The sequence below is a fragment of the Ornithorhynchus anatinus genome, chromosome 15 (assembly GCF_004115215.2).
Source record: "Ornithorhynchus anatinus isolate Pmale09 chromosome 15, mOrnAna1.pri.v4, whole genome shotgun sequence".
Classification (NCBI taxonomy): domain Eukaryota; kingdom Metazoa; phylum Chordata; class Mammalia; order Monotremata; family Ornithorhynchidae; genus Ornithorhynchus; species Ornithorhynchus anatinus.
The window spans coordinates 14,005,494-14,018,215 of NC_041742.1; the positions used below are offsets into that span (position 1 = coordinate 14,005,494).

At 51.1% G+C, this 12,722-nt stretch overlaps 1 protein-coding gene and 1 non-coding gene across 2 annotated transcripts in view; one reads left to right on the forward strand and one right to left on the reverse strand.

Moving 5' to 3' along the window:
• The window catches only part of IL1RAPL1 (interleukin 1 receptor accessory protein like 1), a 527,816-nt gene that overhangs the window by 115,066 nt on the left and 400,028 nt on the right, over positions 1-12,722 (reverse strand). The window lies entirely within an intron of this gene.
• LOC114817089 lies at positions 11,625-11,762 on the forward strand. Its single transcript, XR_003764939.1, has one exon. It is a non-coding gene; the product is annotated as a small nucleolar RNA SNORA7 (small nucleolar RNA).

A 12,722-nucleotide genomic window follows, 5' to 3' on the forward strand; every position in this document is an offset into this window, starting at 1 on the left:
TACCCCAGCGCTTAGAACAGTGCTCGGCACATAGTAGGCGCTGAACAAATACAAACATTATTATTGGCCCAAGGCCACACAGCAGTCAAGTGGTGGAGCAGGGATTAGAACCCATGACCCTCTGATTCCCAGCTCTTTGCTCGATCCATTACCTCACGTTGCTTCCCTCCGTAATTGATTGATTGGGGCTGTGACTGGTCCCAGTAATAATGATAATAATGGTATTGGTTCAGTGCTTACTGTGTGCCAAGCACTGTTCTAAGCGCTGGGGTAGTTACAGGGTAATCAGGTTGCCCCACGTGGGGCTCACAGTCTTAATCCCCATATTACAGATGAGGTAACTGAGGCACCGAGAAGTTGAGTGACTTGCCCAAAGTCACACAGCTGTTGAATGGCAGAGCCGGAATTAGAACCCACGACCTCTGACTCCCAAGCCCGTGCTCTTTCCATGAAGCCACGCTGGCCATTTATTTGGGGATAATGTCAGAAATCTCATTTTATCCTCTCGCCCTCCGGTGTCGTTACACCCATTTTACAGAGGAGGAAACCTCGGGCCGGACGCTTCAAGCCACTCTCCCGAGGTCACCCAGAAGGTCAGGGGCCGAGTCGGGACTCTAGAACTGGGATCCCGGACTCCCAGCCCGGGGTGCTTTCCACTAGGCTCAAGAGAAGCAGCGTGGCTCAGTGGAAAGAGCCCGGGCTTGGGAGTCAGAGGTCGTGGGTTCTAATCCCGGCTCCGCCACTTGTCTGCTGTGTGACCTTGGGCAAGTCACTTAACTTCTCGGTGCCTCAGTTACCTCATCTGTAAAAATGGGGATTTAAAAATGTGAGCCCCACGTGGGCCGATCTGATTACCCTGTCTCGACCCCAGCGCTTAGAACGGTGCTCTGCACATAGTAAGCGCTTAACAAATACCACTATAATTATTAGGCCGGGCTGCCTCTCTTTCCGTACACCCCAGATTGCTAAAACCGTAAGCTTGTCGGATAGAAGTGTCACTTTTTTTTTTTTAAACGGTATTTGTTAACCACGTACTACGTGCCAGGCACTACACTAAATGCCGAGGCGGATTCAAGCTCATCCGATCGGACACGGTCCCTGTCCCACCCGAAGCTTACGGTCTTAACCTCCATTTTTCAGATGAGGGAACTGAGGCCCGAGGTCCCGCAACAGACAGGTGGCGGGGCCGGGATCAGAACTCAGGTCCTTCAGACACCGAGGCCCGTGCTCTATCCTTTAGGCAACACTGCTTCTGAGCTCGGCTTTGCACCCACCGGAGGGTTGGGGGCCGTGGATAAACACGACGAGCACTACCGGATTCCCCCCCGGAAAGAATTCACAAGACGCCGAACCCGCCGCCTCCTCCACATCCCCAGAATTAATTCGACACAACCTCCTCTCGCGGAGGATGTGCGTGCGTCCGCGGTCTTCTCAACGGACGAGCTGCCATCTCATTTTTTCCATCTAATAATAACGATAACGACAAAAGGTGCGGCATTTGTTGAGCGCCGACTATGTGCCGGGCACCGTTCTGAGTCCCGGGGGTGGGTACGAGCCAGTCGGGTCGGACGCGTTCTCTGTCCCACGTGGGGCTCACAGATGTAATCCCCACTTTCCAGGTGAGGGAACTGAGGCCCGGAGGAGTCAAATGACTCGCGTCAGGTCACACAGCAGACAAGTGGGGGAGATGGGACTGGAACCCGGGGCCTTCTGACTCTCAGGCCCGGGCGCTACCCACTAGGCCACGCTGCTTCTCCATCTGTCCGGGGCCGGGGGGGGGAAGCTGCAATCAGATCTCTGTGACAGCTTTTTTGCTCTGAGTCTTTTCCCTGGCTCTACTGCCATGTGCTCTCTGGACCCATCTCCCCGAAGCCCAATTAAATGCTCCGCCTGGTAGAAAATGACAACTTCTTTCCGTGGAGGACAAGCCGACTGGGTCTGGCCGGTTTCCGGTGCGGGCCGTTTCCTTGACTCCAGATAAAATCCAGCCCGGTGATTTCGGTTTCTCGGGATGGATTTTGCTCCTTGTAGAAATGGTTTTCTGACAATAAGTAACGCGGGACTCTCCTACCTCTTACAAAGCCTCCAGTCACTGTGCTCACGGACCGTAGTTATTGAGCTCCAAATGCCCAAGTGGAACTGTAATAATAATGTTGGCTTACTATGTGCCAAGCACTGTTCTAAGCGCTGGGGCAGATACAAGGTAATCAGGTTTTATCGCCATCGCTCTCGTCTGCCCGTCTCCCCCGATCAGACCGTAAGCCCGTCAAACGGCAGGGACCGTCTCTATCCGTTGCCGACCTGTTCATTCCAAGCGCTTAGTCCAGTGCTCTGCACATAGTAAGCGCTCAATAGATACTATTGAATGAATGAATGAAAGGTTGTCCCACGTGGGGCTCAGTCTTCATCCCCATTTCACAGATGAGGTAACAGAGGCGCAGAGAAGTACCGTGACTTGCCCACAGTCACCCAGCTGACAGGTGGCAGAGCCGGGATTAGAACCCATGACCTCTGACTCCCAAGCCCATGCTCTTTCCACTAAACCACGCTGTACTGAGCGCTTGGGAGAGGACAATACGGTAGATGTAGTAGACCAGATCTCTGCCCTGGAGAGATTAATAGCAGTCCCTTGGCTCCGAGGGAGAGCGAGTATGTCCCGATTCCTCAGAAGGACAGAAGCGATGAGGGTGGGCCGGAAGGGGTCTCGTGAACGCAGCGGGGATAAACGGACAGAGCCCGGGCCTAGGAGTCAGAAGGACCCGGGTTCTAATCCCGGCTCTGCCACCTGTCCGCTGTGTGACCTTGGGCAAGCCGCGTCACTTCTCTGTCCCTCAGTTCCCTCATCCGTAAAATGGGGATGAGGGCGTGAGCCCACGGGGGACAGGGACCGTGTCCAACCTGAACAACGTGTATCTACCCCAGCGCTTAGAAAAGTGCTCGGCATATACTAAGCGCTTATGAAGTACCATAATGAATTAATTCTCTCTTGACGAGACCTACCCCAGAATATTTCATTTCAAGCTGACGACTGAGCAGCTCACTGCATAGAGGGTGAAGGGCTGACTCTACTTCCAATCAACGGAAGGATCGATTGAAACGTCGCCTACGCTCGGAGTTTCTGACCAACGTTTCCGGTTGACGAGATCTCCTCCGGTCCCTGTCCCCAAGGTAAAAGCAGCAGCTCTCGCTCCGTTAACCAGACGACGACAAGGGAATGGGTCGACCGGCTGTTATTTCGGACGGTCCCAAGTACTTATCGCAGTGCTCCGCACACAGTGAGTGCTCAGTAAATATCACTGGTTGAAGACTCAGGCCCAGAGAGATATAGGCACTCACCTTAGGCGGAAGCAGCACGGCCTAGTGGGTGGTGCACGGGCCTAGACGTCAGAGGATGTGAGTTCGAGGTCTGGCTCTTCCATCTATCTTGATTCTATTTATTGCTATTGTTCTTGTCTGTCCGTCTCCCCCGATTAGACCGTAAGCCCGTCAAAGGGCGGGCACTGTCTCTATCTGTTAGCGATTTGTCCATCCAAGCGCTTAGTCCAGTGCTCTGCGCATAGTAAGCGCTCAATAAATACTATCGAATGAATGAATCTATCTGCTGTGCGATCAAAGGCGGGTGACTTAACTTATGTGGGCCTCAGTTTCCTCACTGGCAAAATGGGAATGAAATCTCTGCTCCCCCTCCTACTTAGAGCATGAGCCCCTTGGGGGACAGAGACCGTCTGACCTGATCATCTCAAACCCACCGCAGTGTTCAGTACAGTGCTCGGCACAGATTAAGCGCTTAACGGATACCACGGTCACCATCATTATTATCGACAAAGTCACCCATCAGGTCCAGGCAGAGGTAGGATTAAAACCCGGATCTTCTGCCTTGGAGCCCCGTTCTCTGGGGAAGATTGCCTCCAGAAGGATGTAAGAGGCTTAGAATGTTGATTTGGGCTTTCCAGGAACAGTCGATCGGGTAACGGATGCTCTTTATCGAGAGCTTATTCATTATCTATCGAGAGCTACTGGGAGCCGAGCACCGTACCAGGTCCGTGGGAGAGAACGATACAGCGGAGTTGGTAGTCGCGTACCCTGCGTTCGGGGAGCTAAGAATCTAGAGGAGGAGGCAGACATTAAAATGCACTATCGATGGGGGAATGGGAGAGGACGAGGATACTTAGGTGCTTTGGGATCGGGGGTGCGGTGAATATCGGGTTCTCAGGGGTACACATCTGAGCAGGAGGATCAAGAGGAGTGATGAGGGCCTAGTCAAGGAAGGCCCCTTGGAGGAAGGGAGAATTCAGTATGGCTTTGGAGGTGGGTAGCGAGGTGGTCGATAGGATGTGAAGGGGGAGCGTGGCTCCAGGAGAGAGGGGTGTCGGGTGAGACAGGCGAGACGGAGGAACGGTGAGCAGGTTGACGTTTGAGGAGAAAAGTGTGCGGGTTGGGTTGTAGCGGAAGATGAGTGAGGTGAGGTAGGAGGGAGAGAGCTGAGTGAGGTTATTTCTGATCTCCCAACTTCCCGTCTCTCCCCACTTCGGTCTATACTTCGCTCTGCTGCCCGGATTATCTTTCTACAGAAAGGCTCTGGGCATGTCACTCCCCTCCTCAAAAATCTCCAGTGGTTGCCTATCAACCTTCGTATCAAGCAAAAACTCTTCACTGTTGGCTTCGGAGCTCTCCATCACCTTGCCCGCTCCCACCTCACCTCCCTTCTCTCCTCCATCCCAGTCCGCACACTCCGCTCCTCGGCCGCTAACCTTCTCACGGGGCTTCCTTCTCGCCCGTCCCACCATTGACTCCTGGCCCACATCCTACCTCTGGCCTGGAATGCCTCCCTCCTCACATCTACCAAACTAGCACACTTCCCCCCGTTCAAAGCCCTACTGAAAGCTCACCTCCTCCAGGAGGCCTTTCCAGACAAGCCCCACTTTTCCTCTCCTCCGCCTTCCCTCCCCATCGCCCCGACTCACTCCCTCTGCTCTACCCCCTCCCTTTCCCACAGCACTTGTGTATATATGTACATATTCATTATTCTATTCATTTTATTAACGATATGCATATATCTATAATTCTATTTATTTATGTTGATGCGATCGATGCTTTATTTTGATGTCTGTCTCCCCCCTTCTAGACTGGGAACCTGTTGTCGTGTAGGGATTGCCTCTATCTGTTGCTGAACTGTACTTTCCAAGTGCTTACTACAGTGCTCTGCACACAGCAAGTGCTCAATAAAGATGATGAATGAATAAATAAAGATGATGGAAGGAGTTTCCCTTCGAGGAGGATGTGGATGGGTAACCGCTAGTGATTCTTGAGAGGTGGAGAAGTGTGGGATGAAGAGTTTTCCAGAAAAAAATGAACCGGGCAGCAGAGTGAAGTAAGGACTGCAGTGGGGAGAGATAGGATGCAGGGGAGGCGAGTCAGGTTGGAAGAGCAGAGTAAGTAGCTGATTGGATGGAGAGGGAAGGGTAAAAGTGAAACCGACAGGATTTAATGGCAGATAAAAGATCTGGGTTGAATGAGAGAGATGAGTTGAAGTCTTAAGGTTAAGAGCTTGGGAGACAGAAGATTAGTGCTGTTTTCTACAGTGAGGAGAAAGTCAGTCGGGGAGGACAGGGTTTGGGTGGGAAGATGAGGTGTTTATTTTTGGGGAAGTGTTAAGCTTAAGGTATGGGTAGAATGCCCAAGTACAGATGTCCCGAAGGCAAGAGGAAAGATAGGACTAAAGAGATAATAATAATAATGATATTTGTTAAGCGCTTACTATGTTTCAGGCACCGTACTAAGTGCTGTACTAAGAGAATGAACTAAGCGCTGTACTAAGAGACGGAGAGGGATCGAGACTGGAGAGTGAGATTTGCTAGGTACAATGTATAGATGTTAGTGGAGGCTGAGGGATCGACTGAGTTCTCCAAGGGAGTGGGTGTAGATGGAGAATAGGAGGGGACCCTGAAGCGAAACTTGAGGGACTTTTACAGTTAAAGAGTGGGAAACGGAGGAGGAGGTCGTCAAAGAGACTGAGGAGGAGCCAGAAGGAGAACCAGGAGAAGGCCGTGTCAGCGAAGCCGAGGAGGGATGACGTTTCCGGGAAAAGGGCAAAGGAGAATTAGTAGGCAGTAGAGGCCGTTGGGTTTGGCAGTTTGGGGACCGGTGTTCTGTAGGTGGTGAGGCAGAAGGAGAAGCGAGATCCGAAATAGATACCGATCACGTGGCTTCAACCTCTCTGAGCCTCAGTGTCCAAACTTGCCTCGACTTGAGTTGTTTCGGAATTAAAGGGAAAAGCGGCTTGTAAAAATGTTTCGAGTAGCCGAGGCTAATTGCACAGATTATGTCTAGTACCTTCAAGTGGAAGCTCCTCTGACGGTGGGGATCCCTCTTCAGTTGGTTCAGTTCTGGGTTCCATTCTATTCTCCGCCTCCACCCACTCCCTTGGAGAACTCATCCGCTCCCATGGCTTCAACTACCATCCCTTCACAGATGATTCCCCAATCTCCCTCTCCGGCCCTGAAATCTCTCCTTCCCTGCAATCTCGCATTTCCTCCTGGCTTGGGGACATCCGGACCTATCACCGTCACCTCAAAAACCGAATCCCTCCTTTTCCCACCCAAACCCTTTCCTTCCCGTGTCTTTCCCATCAGCGCAGTCAGCACCGCTATCCTTCCAAGCTCACAAACCCGTAACCTTGAGGTGGCCCTCAAATCATCCCTCTCGTTCCACCCACATATTTCAACTGTCACCAAATCCCGTCGGTTCGACCTTCTGAACGGTGCTAAAATCTGCCCTTTCCTCTCCAAGTTCTTCTCCTATCCCCCCCTCGATTACTGCATCTGCCTCCTCGCTGACCTCCCGGCCTCCTGTCTCTCCCAACTCATCCTTGCTTCACGGATCATTTTTCAACCAATTCATTCAGCCCATATCTTCCGCACTCCTCGAGAACCTCCAGGGATCGTCCATCCATCTCTGCATCAAACGGACGCCTTGCCGTCGGCTTTTAAGCACTCAATCGGCTCGCTCCATCCTACTTCACCTCACTGATCTCCGGCTACGGCCGAGCCCGCACGGTCCGCTCCTCCAGCGCCAGTTTACTCACCGGGCCCCATGTCGTCTATCTCGCCGCCGACTCCTTTCCCGCGTCCTCCCCCTAGCCTGGAACTTCTCCCTCCTCTAAATCCGCCAGACCAACACTGTTCCTACCTTCAAAGCATTGCTAAGGACACATCTCCTCCGAGAGGGCCTCCCCGATTAAGCCATCTTTTCCCCGGCTAGCTCTCCCTTCTGCGCCATCTGTGCACTTGAATTTGTGACCTTTGGGCATTTATATTCGCCCCAACCGCACGGTGCTTGTGTACAAACCTTTTACGATGTAATTATAAATTATTTATTGATATTAATGTCTGTCTCCCCCTCTAGAGTGTAGGCTCATTATGGGTGGCACACACGTCTGCTAATTCTGTTGTACTGTCCCAACCCCTTAGTTCAGTGCTCTGTAAATACCACTGAATGATTTACTGTGGGCAGGGAAACCCTACATCTCTTCCACTGTGCTCTCCCAAGCGCTTAGCAGTAATAAGTGCGGTACTGGTTAAGCGCTCACTATGTGCCAGGCACTGTACTGAGGCCCGAGGTGGATACAAGCAAATCGGGTTGGATAGGGTCCCTGTCCCACCTGGGGGCTCACAATCTTAATCCCCATTTTATAGATGAGGGGACTGAGGCACAGAGAAGTCAAGTGACTCGCCCGAGGCGATGCAGCGGAGAAGTGGCGGCGCCAGGATTAGAACCCAGGTCCTTCTGACGCCCAGGCCCTTGCTCTGTCCACTAGGCCACACGGCTAATACAAGGCCACTCTCCACAGTAGGCGTGCGTGTGGCGAGAAGCCGTCGGACACAACGCGAACGGCCCCCGTTACGAATGACTGACGGGAACGATTTCTTTTATTAGGAATGTTCTCCATGTTTTCATTTTAAACATGCTTTTTCATGAGCCACGGAATGCAGCAAACCAGCTTGCCGCATGGAATTTCCCCTACAGGGGAATTACTTGCAGGCTAAAGAGTCGGCATTAAAAAGAATCATCATAAACGTTCCGTTTTACTACCATTTAAAAGAAAGATCCTATCAGTATCGCTACAATTAAAGTTGGATGATTTTCCTGATCCACGGAGTGTGGAATCTCTTATCCTGAGTGTTGGAGCATGCAGAACTCCGGTCAAAAATGCCAACTAAAATGCCCGCTTTTAACACAGGTGACTAATAAAATGTCCTGTTGTAGTAGGTCATCAGGTGGTACGGTTCTAAAATAGAATAATAAAAGGTGAGTCGTGGAGTCAAGACCAGACTTGTTACGACGACCCTGCTCGTGACGTTTCACCCAAAACCATGACGGTAGGTGAAGAGGGAATCTTCCCGTCTCTCCCTCTTGACTTTAAGCTCGTTACGGGCGGGGCTAAATCTGTTGCATTACAATAATGCTAATAATAACTGTGGCATTTAAGTGTTAACTGGGCCCCAGATACTTTACTAACCACGGGGGTAAATACAAGATAATCGGGTTGGACAAAGTCCACGTCTCACATAGGGCTCTCAGTCTCAATCCCCATTTTACCGATGAGGTAACTAAAGCACAGAGAAGTGAAGTGATTTGCTCAAGGTCAAACAGGAGACAAGTGGTGGAGCCGGGATTAAAACCCAGGTCCTTCTGACTCCCAGGCCCGTGCTCTATCCACTAAGCCCCGCTGCTTCTCTTTACACTCCAAAGTGCTTATATGTCAATCGTTCGTATTAAGTGAGCACTTACTATGTGCACAGCACTGTATTAAGTGCTCGGGGATAGTAGAATATAGGAACCGGCTGACAAGTTCCCTGCCCACAAGGAGTTTACAGTGCTCTGCACAGAATAAGCCCTCAAAAAATGCCACGGATGGATTTCCCCACCACCCGTGCGTTTCTGAAATCCTCCGGATGGACTTGCGTCTGGTATTCGTGAAATAGTATCGACTGAGTATCTGCAGCGTGCGGAGCACTACACTGAGCATCCGGGAGAGAGGCAATCATTCGGTGGTATTTATTGAGCGCTTGCCGTCTGCAGGGCGCTTCACTAAGCACCCGGGAGGCGCGTTCGCTGTGACCGTGATGAGCTGAGAGTTTAGAGGGGAAGACAGACGATAATATAAAGAAAAAATCTCAGATATGTACATATGTACCATGAGAAAAAAGAAAGCAAGAGACGTGGGCCTTGCCCTCAGGAAGGTTACGTTCTAGTCGGGGAGACACAGATAGAAAATCTGCAGTGAGAAGCAGCGGAGACTCTTACGTGCAACCGGAATACCAACAGAACGGGGAAATCAAATAAAAAAATGAAAAATTCAATAGTGTGTCTAGCTCAATCTATACATACGATAATATAGTGTCTGTTTTCTTCACTAGACCGGAAGCTCCCTGTGGGCAGGGAACAGGGTGTCTATTAATCAGTCAGATTTATTGGGCCCTTAATGGGAGCGATAACAATAATTATTAAGGTATTAGTTAAGTCACGTGCCAGAAAAAGTACTTTAAGCGCTGGGGTGGATACAAGTAAATCGGCTTGGACGCAGTCCCTATCCCACGTGGGGCTCAGGGTCTGTATCCCCATTTTACAGATGAGGTAACTGAGGCACAGAGAAGTGAAGTGACTTGCTCAAGGCCACACAGCTGAAAGTGGCCTAGCCGGAACACTTGTGCCCCCCCGCTTTCAGAGCTCACCGTGACCTGGGACTGGGATCTATCCGAGTGTACCATTATCGGAACGAGAGCGCAACTCCGGACAACCTCTCGGAATCCAGGGCAAAATGTAAACAGGGACTTCGTTCGCCCCACTTCCTGTGACGGAGTTGGATCCAGAGGGGCGTCTATCTTGTTTCTACTCCAGCGCTTAGTACGGGGCCTGGTTAATCCCTTAGCAAATACCATAAAAAGAAAAAACCCTCCAAAATCCAAAGTAACCACAACCACCCTAGCAAGGCTATCCACTCTCACCGTTTAATTTTAATGGGAATCAACAGTTCTTACCGGCCATCAGACTCCGGAGAAGCCAGGGTGGAATCTTAAGGAACTAAATCACGTTATATAAGTGTGACTCTTTGACCATCTTCTGGCATTTTCTACTCAGGATTAGAAACCAAGTTCTTTTTTATTTTCTCTACGCCTACATTAATTGCTGTCTGTGACTGAGTCACCCCCCCATATCTACCTCTTGACAGTTGCCTTTTTTTCTGTAAATGTACCGAAGAATCATTTCTCGATTTACTGTTTTTAGGGATCAGCATCAAAATAAGGTTTGGCTACTCTTTCCCGTGTCGGTTTCTCTCATTTTTAAGGAGAAAGCATACAGGTGGTATCATCTGCTTATCTACATTCTACCCAGCGTGGCCTAGAGGAAAATCCCCTAAAATTCGGGAAAAGCCGGGTTTTAGTACCGGCTCGGGCAGAGCGGTGTGACCTTGGGCGAGTCACGTAACTTCTCCGAGCCACGGCGTCATCAGTGTGGCTGGGGCGTGGCGGGGTGTGGACTTTGTCCGATATGAACGCGGGCTGTTACCTCGGCGCTTCGCACCAAGTAAGCACGTGATGAATGCCGTCGTCATTACTGACCTAGTATTTTAGGCCTCGTGGCTCTGACCGTGAGCTCCCTGTGGGCGGGGAACGCGTCCGCCACCTCCGTTGTATTGTACTCTCCCAAGCGCTCAATAAATACCACCGATTAATCGAAGCCGCACACCAGACTGGATTCCACAGCTGCTCGGGGCAACTCGGTTTCCCTTCTTTCACGTGAACTAGTTCTCATGAAAGGCGTTTTTGTTCCTTTTTCAAAAAGTCTCATCCAGCCGGGTTGGACAACCTACCGCGATGCATTCCGACTCTCTCGGTACAGAGGTTATTTTATCTTACAGATGGCTGAAACGTGCTGGGGAGGATCTTAACCTGAGAAATCCCGGAATTGAAGACGACAATTAGGCCGTACGACAGGCCGCTGCTCCCGAGCCGTTGATCAGGGCTACTTTACCGCATGTGTCACGCAGTCTGATAACACTGACTTCGTTTAGCAGAAAATTAGCCCAAGATGCACGACTCCGTTTTCCTCATGAAGAGCGGCCACCATTTTGTGATGATGTACGTGTCGGCGTAAAGCGATGGGGAAAGGGAACATTTTTTATACTCATTCATTCAATCGTATTTAGTGGGTGCTTACTGCGTGCAGAGCACTGTGCTAAGCGCTTGGAAAGTACAATTCGGCAACAGATGGAGACAATCCCTACCCAACCACGGGTTCAGTCTCGAAGCGGGGAGCCAGACAACAAAACAAGTAGGCAGGCATCTACTGTCTACCTGTGGGACTTACGGTACTTTAGTGTGGTATTGTTTAAGCACTTACTACGTGGCAGGCGCTTAGTCTACTAAGCACAAGACTAATTTATTGTTTTAAGGTACATGATAAGCATTTACTGTGTGCCAGGCACTGTATTAAGCGCTGGGGAAGATGCAAGATAATCAGAATGGACACAGTCCCTGTCCCACAGGGAGCTCAGAGTCCTAATCAATATTTTATAAGAGAACTGAGGCAGAGATAATTTAAGTGACTTCTGCAAGTTCACAACCCTCTCAGGGTCGCACCCGGAGAGTTTCCAGTCCTCTACCGGTCTCGGCTAAGGGAGGGAGAGTCGAGCAGAGGCCTAGCCGTTCCATTCCTAGCTTGGGCAGTGGCTAGCGAGTGGAAGGCCGTCTGCTACAAATCAAAACTCCCCCGGGCCGGGCAGCAGCGGCACGGGAGAGAGTCGAGGGCGGAGACTCGCGTTGACCGCGCGGAAGGAAGCAGTGGTAAACCACTTCCGGATTTTTCCCAAGAAAACTCTCTGGATCCGCTACCGGAACGATTGCGGATGGAGAGCGGGGCGCTCTGAGGGAGAGGGGTCCCTGGTGTCGCTATGGGAAACGGAAACGATTCGACGGCATCTGACAAGTGGTGGAGCTGGAATTAGAACCCGGGTCCTTCCGATTGTCAGGCCGGGACTCCGTCCACCAGGCCACGCCGCTTCTCTAGATACAAGCTCATCAGGTTGGACACCGTCCATGTCTCACACGACCCTCACAGTCTTAATCCCCATTTAACAGGCGAGCTAAGTGAGGCCCAGAGAATTGACGTGACTCGCCCCAGGTCACACAACAGACGCGCGGCTGAGGCGGGATTAGAACCCAGGTCGACTCCCAGGCCCATACTCTCACCTCTACGCCACACTGCTTCTCGTGGTTCAGTGGAAAGAGCCCGGGTTTGGGAGTCAGAGGTCATGAGTTCGAATACTGGCTCTGCCCCTTGTCAGCTGTGTGACTGTGGGCAAGTCACTTAACTTCTCTGTGCCTCAGTTACCTCACCTGTAAAATGGGGATTAAGACTGTGAGCCTCAAGTGATTACCGTGTATCTACCCCAGCGCTTAGGACAGTGCTCTGCATATAGTAAGCGCTTAACTTACTATAGTTAGTTACTGAGAAGCAGCGTGGCTCAGTGGAAAGAGCACGGGCTTTGGAGTCAGGGCTCATGAGTTCGAATCCCAGCTCTGCCACTTGTCGGCTGTGTGACTGTGGGCGAGTCACTTCACTTCTCTGGGCCTCAGTTCCCTCATCTGTAAAATGGGGATTAAGACTGTGAGCCCCACGTGGGACAACCTGATTCCCCTATGTCTACCCCAGCGCTTAGA